This window comes from Mauremys mutica, unplaced genomic scaffold (assembly GCF_020497125.1).
Source record: "Mauremys mutica isolate MM-2020 ecotype Southern unplaced genomic scaffold, ASM2049712v1 Super-Scaffold_100090, whole genome shotgun sequence".
In the NCBI taxonomy this organism is placed as follows: Eukaryota; Metazoa; Chordata; order Testudines; family Geoemydidae; genus Mauremys; species Mauremys mutica.
This window is the reverse complement of record NW_025423262.1, coordinates 582279-590831: the sequence shown is the minus strand read 5'-3', so window position 1 is coordinate 590831 and position 8553 is coordinate 582279. Positions and strand designations below refer to the sequence as shown.

The following is an 8553-nucleotide window of genomic DNA, read 5'->3' as shown; positions in this document are numbered from 1 at the left end:
TGAACAGGTTTCAAACCTCCAGGAGGCTCTTACCTTCTAAACAGGGACGGCTGTTTTCTAGTAAAATCACTAAAAGGGGAAGGAGAAAACTCGAAAGAGGTTCCTCCTGGCACTCACGTCCGTGAACCCAAATACTCTCTCAGTCCTGAGAGAGAGACCTGGAGAAGGAGACTTGCTGGAGCAAAGCCACAGGGGTCTCTGAGGTTTCCCTGGCCCCTCGCCCCTGTCCTGCCTGGCTGATGTCAGCATCTCTCTGTGAGGTCACCACCTCCCCACCACATTTGACCAATAGTCTGAGGTCCTGCAAAGGCCTTTGTGATGTCACTGCCACACCCCTCCCTTGCTGGGCTAATGTCCTGCCCCTGCCCAGGCACTTTGGAGGTTTGAGCTGCTCCCTGTGGATCACCCCACTCAAGGAGCGTTCGTTCTAGACAGCAAGCCGGCTAGACAGGGAAACATCAGACGCTGCTCCCAATGCTACACTCAGTTTTTCAGAAATTAGTCGACTTTATGGCCAGAAGAGACCATTAGAGCATCTAATCTGACCCCCTGCATATCACAGGCCTCCTGTATGACACAAGAGCTACTTTTGGGCAAACACATTCCAGAAAGGCATCTAGTCTTCATTAAATGACATGAGGAGATGGCGAATCCACCACTTTCCTTGGAAGCTTGTTCTTGTGGTGAATTATCCTCGGTGTTGAATATTTGTGCCTTAGTTGTAATGTGAATTTGTCTCTTTTCACCTTCCAGCCATTGGGTCTTGTTATGCCTTTATCTGCTAGATTAAAGAGCCCTTTAATAGCCAATAGTTTCTCTCCATTAAGGCATTTCAACGCTTCAATGAAGTCACCTTTCAATCTTCTTTTGATAAGCTAAACAGGTTGAGCTCTTTCAATAGCTCACTAGAAGGCATTTTTCTCCAGCCCTCAAAACATTTGGTGGCTCTTTGCTGCTCCAGCTCCAATTTCACAACATCCTTTTCAAATGAGGACACCAAAACTGGAGGCAGTATTCCAGTATCAGTCTCACTGATGCCGTGTCACCTCCTGTGACGTTACTGACATAATCTGTAACTGTATAGATCACCATTGCGACCACTGTTCTATATTTGCAGCCAATACTGTAGAAAGGTTGTTGTGTAAGAGGTCCATGGAGAGGTTCTGACTGAATTATTATAATGATGGTATCTCTAGATGTGTATCATCTTCGTAGTTAAAGTTATGAATATTGGATCTATGCTGGCCCTATTTCAAATTTGCGCTCTGCTTCCGGGAAACACCCCAGCCAGACAAGTTGTTGTCAGTTCTGCCTAGCCTGCTTGATGGCCCATTAAAGACCATCAGCTCTACAATCGACCCACTGAGAGAAGGCAGATACGCCTTGTGACTCAGCAAGGACTGCAGGAACCTGCCTAAGGTTTTTCTATTCCACATGCTGGATAGACTGTGCTTGGGACAAAGAAAGCAAAGACCACATGGCAAGAGACTAGAAAAGGCTGATGACTCATCTCCATCTTGTCTTCAATCCTGCTTCATACCTCTGGAGGGACTTTGCTACAAACTGAAGCTCTGTTCAAAGAACTGAATGACCCATCCCAGCTGGGGATGTACTCCAGAGACTTGATTTGAACCAGCAGTTTATTCCATCACCGCTACAAGCCTGAAACAAGAACTTTGCCATTACTGTATGTGCAGGGTTCAAATCCATGTGTGTTTTGTATAACAACCTGATCTATGGATTGTGCCAGCTCTTTTCCAGACCCAAAGTCCAGAGTATGGTCAAGGGACCAGAGGCCTAGCAAATAGTGATCAGCTAAGAGAAAGCTGGGTAAACAGAAAGCCTTGCTTGCTAAGATAGGCCTGGTCAGCAAATTGCCAGGTGTTGGAGCTAAGAACTAAAGAATTGTGTCTTATTCAGAGTTGCAGATTGAACAAAGAATCCCTATTCCTATTGTGTTTGTTTCTTCTCTAGGGAGACATTCTTCCCACAGATCCAACCTTGAGTTTATGAAAAGTTGGCACGTCAGTATAAGATATGGCATCCTTCCACCTCCCTTCCAAGGGACCAGTGCCTGCCTTAAGACACACAGAAAACTATCTTTATTGCCATATACTTTAACTGTTCCTTTTCTTTAACCCCTAGGAATGTACCTGTTGGACAATCAAAGGAGTTGCTCCATTCCTATGGACCCCAAATCAGAATTCAACATATATATTTTATACTAATAACATTTTATCAAAGTATTAATGAAATGTTAACTTGCTAACTTGAGACCATGGGTGGAGACATTATCTAATCTGTTAACCATTGGCAAATGTGCTTATCCTGTCTTGCTGCAAAACCTGTCCCAGGGTGTGGAACTGCCTAGCCTGTCACTTTCCCCCGCCGTGGAAAATCTATATATTCTATTGTAATTAATTAATTAACAGTGTCTCTGAGCCTAATAAGCCCACTCCGCCAGCACTGTGTGTAATAAACTCCTATTCTTGACCTCTACACAGTGGAGATTTGTGTCCTTCACAGACACCTGCTGAATAAAGAGGAGATTCAGCATCCAGCTTGGCTGAATGTGTCTCCTCTCCCCACAGCTTGGTGATTTTTGAGGAAATGGAGAAGACTGCCTTTGCCTAGCTGTACATCGCTTGCAAAAGAAACAGGTCTTTTTGGTGACAAGTGTTGAAAGGAGCCATTAGACAAATGTGGAGACAGGAAAAATGTCCCCCAACTAAACTGGCATCTGTGGATGCTGAAGCCACAACACAAAGTGCTAAACAGTCTATGAGAACGGCTGGTGTCAGAAGAGTCTCTACCAAAGCCTTTTGCCACCAGCAGGGGCGTCTCTGTGCACAGAACTCCTGGTAGTGTGATGGCTGCAGGCAGTGGAGAACTCCATTTTGGCATCTCTTTGTCGGTGAACATCTGCAGTGGCTGTTTAAAGGTCTCTGGATAGTGATCTTTGGGAAGAGCTGGCTGAAGTGTCTTCCTAGTAACCAGGAGATCCTGGCTTGGCCTGCCAGTTCTTCCTTGCAAGTCTTGAGAGAAACGGGGAACGGCTGTAGTTTGGAATTTGCAGGTGTTGTCCTGGACCATCAAATGGAACAGTTGCAAGTATTTTCTTGAGGCAGGCACCATGGCTTAGCTGGCTAAAGTACCTGTCTAGCAAAGAGGAGATCCTAGGTTCAATTCCTAGTGGTGTCTTGTTGTATAGCTTTGTCTCCTCTGCTCACATTTTCCTGTGTCTTTCCGGGAAACAGAAGAGACCTCCCTTGTTATCCAAGTAATTGCTTGCTAAGGAAAAGGTTTCTTTGGAGAGAAACATTGGAAAGAATCAAATCACAAGCCTGGAGTTGATGAAAAGGCTGCTGTGACTGGCATTAGCATGGTGGTTGCTTCAACTGCAATTGCTGCAACATGAGAGCCTGCGCCACACGTCCTTGTGATTCGCTGGGGATGACTGCACACAGATGTCATGTCATCTTCCTTTTGATTGTCACTGATGAAAAATGGAGCAGCTGGGAGAAAAGTCCCAGAGGCACCTGCCGGGTAAAGTGGAGGTTAGAGATGCAGCACCCAGTGGTGCCTTGCCAAATGTGTCCACTCCTCCCACCTTTTGGTCAATTTTTGAGGAAACAGAGAGGACTGCGTCTGCCTTGCAATGCAAATGCTTCCAAAAGAAACCGGTTGTTTTTTCTGACAAGTGTTGGAAGGAGGCACCTAAGAAACGTGGAGACAAGGAAAAGGTCACCGTAACTCAACTTGCATCCATGGCTCTTGAGGCCACAACGCAGAGCACTAAGCACTGTACGACCACAGCTGGGGACAGAAGGGTCTTTTCCACAGGCATTTTCCACTAGCAGAGTCCTCTCTGTGCACAGAATTCCTGATAGTTTGATGTCTGCAGGCCCTGGAGATCACTATTTTGCCATCTCTCTCACTGTTCCAGTGAACATCTGCTGTGGTTGTTGAAAGTCTGTGATGGGATCTATGGGATGCAACCTGAACAGTGGGACCCCTGAGCCCTGTGTCCCACTGCCTGGGCTCCCTCTCACACTGTGATGCTGTGAGGAACTGAGACTCTCTGGCAGATATTGCACTTACACAGACATCCACAGGTAGGGACACATCCAACTGAGTTACATGAATGCTTCTCCCAGCCACTCATAACACTAATGATAGAGAGCCTCCCGCCAATTCCCCCCAGCTCTGCAGTCTGGCGTCCCTGGATCATACCATCTTGCCTTAATCAGAAGCCTGATCAGTGTGAGTTTATTACGCAGGGTCCACCCCTCCCTCACTATGAATAGTACATGAACCAGCCTTGTAATGGAGCTGAGATTTCCCACGAACGTCAAGCAAAATACACCATTTTAAGTACAGCATAAAACAGATTTATTAACTACAGAAAGATGGAGTTTTAAGGATTATAAGTGGTAGGCATAAAAGAGCAAAGTTACCATGGAAATTAAAGATAAATTCACAATCTAAACTTTACACCTTATTACACTAGGCCGTAGTTCGGTTATGCGCACAGGACGGCTTAATGCTCGAGCTGCAGTGCATGCTGGGCAGGCTTAAGGCCGGACTCCCCATGGCAGGAGAGAAGAAGACTCGGCCCCTGGAGGGGCAGCCTGGGGCTTCCTGGATCCCATTTGCTCACAGCCAGCGCCCTGTCCCCACTCCCATGTCATCAATGGCTCCCCCAGGTCATCCAGAATGGAGCAGCGGTTTTCACTCCACGAAGTCCACTTATGGCTTACAGGCAACTCCCAGACCCACCATCTCGGCCAGAAAGGAGCCCACTCAGCCTCGCCATTGCTGCTTTTCCTTCCCCCCAGAACCCCGCTTCTCCTGGGCTACAAGGAGCCATCCCTGGGAAGCCAAGAGGCAGGCACAGGATTCTGCCTCCCAGCAGCCAAGATCACCTCCCCCGGCTTTGCAGAACGAATGGTGACGCTCTGCTAACCCCATTTAGCCGCACTGAGGCGCTTACTTTCTGCCCTGCCTTTCTCAGCTCGACTTTCCTCTTTTCCCCCATTCCTGCCTCACTTCCTCCTTTGGCAAGTCACGCAGAGGAGGCCAGCAGGAAGAGCCGGCCTCCACCGGCCAACCTCCAACAGCAGAGGAGGCCAAGCCACAAGCCTCCAAAAGGTGACACGCCGCAGTCCTCTATGTTCTCCAGCCTGATGCCAAGGTGCTTTCTCAACTGCTGTCAGTACCCTCTGTCATGCAGGGGTTGGAGTTATCCCACGGACAGGCCAATAGGAGAAGGAGGAGCATCTTCCTGAACAGCAAGGGGATCTGGGAAAAGGAAGCCAGCCTGTTTCTGAACCAGGGACCATTTGCGTGTTAGGTAAATGTGATAACCACTACACTACAGAAACTCCATCTGCTTGGTTGTTGCTCACCCTGACACAGACCGATGGACAAACTTGGAGAAAGTGGTGGCAGCCCTTCAATAGGTCAGCTGGCAGAGCAGAGGACTGGAGCGGGCACTCAGGAAGTCGTCCTTACGTCGCCCTTGTGACTCCAGCTTGAGGGAGAGCTTCTTTTTCTTCCCCTTGCTGACAAAGAGCAAGAGAAGAATGAAAGGTCAGGTGGGCCAACTCGGTGTAGAAGCCCATGCTGTCTTTTCCTGCTACATAGCCTGAAATGAGGGACTCGTGGCAGTTAAAGGAACTGCTGCACTTTCAGAAAACATCCCACCCGTGCACAAAGGGGGATAGAAGAGCCTGTTAATCTAGCACGCTCCCAACTGAACTACTTCAGCAGCTGCTCGGTTTCTTTTTGGCCTCCTGCTTTTCTGTCTGGGATGTTGTTGTCAGCTGTGGCACAGAAAAAGGACGTCATTGCGAGCGGCCCATGAAGACAAGATTCACTTTTGCCTTCCTTGCTCGGCTTTACTTGCTTCCTCGCCCTATTCCTGCCTTAGTTCCTGGGTTACCTGAAGGCGACGGGGGGCCAGCAGTACCAGGAGGAAGTTGGGCAGCTAGACCCTGGTGGCAAAAGTCCTGCCGCCACTTGCCACCCCACTCTCTTCTCCCAGCGTCACATATTGGCCACCAGGGACTTGGGGCCCAGCAGCGCAACGGAAGGCAGTGGACAGAGCCACCCTCGCCTTGAAGCTCCGGCTCATTAAACCACATCGTCAATCGCTGATGGCCAATGAGAGACTGACATCGCTTGCTATTTTAGCACTTGGAAATGCCATTGGTCAGTCATTGGATCTCTGTAATGCTGTTACAGAACAAATGAACATAGAATCTCAGTGTGACATTCTATACCTTTGGGGGAGCGGCTGTAACCCCCATAATCCTCATTTTCATATCATCGTGATCTTACATGGAGAGCATGACTTGTAAGGTATCAGGGAAAGGATATGATCTGCTGAAAGTCATTTCTCTACCCATAGATGTAGACCATTCATGCATATGAAGTTATGAGAATTGTGCAGTGTGGTTGTCACTGTGCTGTAAGGTCTGGGAGTCAGCCTGATATTAGCTCCCCAGTGGCAACAGCAAGGAAAGTAACCAACACCCGGACAGGGTGTCAAACAACCCATCAACAGCCATTGTCCAGCAAGGGAGCTACAATGCAATGACTCACCTGCATGAGGACACCCCAGGGGAATTGCTCAGACTTGCTTGGAGAGACGCAGTGATGCTCACCTGACTCTGAAGGAGGGAGGGGAGGCAAAGCCATGAGGGAAGAAAGGACATGATAAAAGGAGAGACATTTGCCAGGCTTTATCTCTCTCTGCCACCTGCGTCTACAGACACCCCCACACCAAGCAACTGAAGCGCTGATGAAAGGGGAGAGCCTGGCTGAAAAGCCACCAGCCAGCCTGTGGTGAGAAGCATCTGAGTTTGTAAGGGCACTGAAAGGGTTAAGATCAGCTTAGAATTAAAAGCAATGAGGAGTCTGGTGGCACCTTAAGGACTAACAGATTTATTTGGGCATAAGCGTTCGTGGGTAAAAAGCCCACTTCTTCAGATGCATGGAGTGAAAATTGCAGATAGAGGCATAAATATAGATTGGAACATGAAGTGACGGGAGTTACCATACAAGGGGAGAACCAGTGTTGAAGGCTAATTCAGTCAGGGTGGATGTGGTCCTCTCCCCATAATTGATGGGGAGGTGTCAATACCAAGAGAGGGAAAATTGCTTTTGTCGTGAGCCAGCTACTCCCAGTCCTTATTCAAGCTCAAATTAATGGTGTTAAGTTTGCAAATCAATTGTAACTCTGCAATTTCTCTTTGAAGTCTGTTTTTGAAGGTTTTTTGAATGGCTATTTTGAATTATTGGGTGTAAATGTGCTATTGACTATACAAGTCCCATATGGTCTCGTGATCTGGATTCTTGGTTTTTTACCCAGGCAGCCTGGTTTCAATTCCCAGTGTGGGAACAATGCAGAGCTTTTGCTCAGAGGGGAGGCAGGAAATGAAAGGAATGGGAAGGGATCCTGCCAGCAGGGGAGTTGGACAGTGTTGGAAGGGGACCCCAGAAGTGGGGGTGGGGCAGTGGTCTGGGGGGAGGGAAGGATCCCAGCTCTGTGGGAAGTTGACATTCTGGAGAGCACAGGCCTGGCATGGGGGGTGGGGAGAGTGAGTGTGTCCCTCTAAACTCACCACCAGCAGGCTTGGAAGAATTACGTATTTGTTGGTAAATGTCAATTTCTGTGTAAACACACAACCCAATGGCAAAATCTTTCCATCGATAATCATCAAAACTAACAGATGGGCAAAGTAAGAAACATGTTGCTTGAGAACTTATCCTGTTCTAATCCTCTAGGGTTCCCTTTTGCCTTAGGCACCACCACGTGGGCATTTCATATCCCTCCTCATTTTCACACAGACACACAATTTCCTTTGCACAGATCCATGAACAGCAAAACCTCCCTGTGTCTATTGTCTAAGCCAGGGCATTCGATTCCACTGAAACCTTCTCTCCTGCAATGGCAATGGTCAGACAGAGGGGATGCGTCCACCTTCCCCCTGGCAGTGAGATATTCACTCTCCTCTTCATGCTGCTGTTGTTATTCCATGAGTCATCAAGGATGGAATAAAAAGCTGAGTTTACTCCAGGGTGAGGAAAGAAAGGAGCGACCAACACCCTCAAAAATCTCAATGCCCAGAGAAAACCTGCCTCTGTTATTGGACTCACAGAGGTGCTGGCAATACAACGGGAAAAGGGACTGTCTGAATTGCCAGGGCAGGGAATGAACAATCTACAGCAACATCATTAACCACAAACACACTCTAGCCAGGCTCCAGCCAGTAGGGAAATGGGCAGGAATTCTTGCTGTTCAGCCATGGCCACACGTACAGAGCTGCACAGCAGTGAGTGCGCTGGGGAAGCTGGTCTGAGCAAACAATTTGTAATGACCCTTCAGTGAGAACAGAACCAGAGTCTAGAAAGGCCCCTCTGTTAACTGGTTGTGGCTGAGGCCTTAGGGAGCTGGGCTAGAAAACCATGGGTGTCTTTCTGTGAAGGTTTGATCCTTGCCAGCTAGGCAAGGCTGGTGTGTGGTGTCTCCACGGCTGCACTTTCAGG

At 48.2% G+C, this 8553-nt stretch overlaps 1 non-coding gene across 1 annotated transcript; it reads left to right on the top strand.

Annotated features, from left to right (window-relative positions):
* The first annotated feature begins 3127 nt into the window (after positions 1-3127).
* TRNAA-AGC lies at positions 3128-3201 on the top strand. Its single transcript has one exon. It is a non-coding gene; the product is annotated as a tRNA-Ala (tRNA).
* Positions 3202-8553: the final 5352 nt, after the last annotated feature.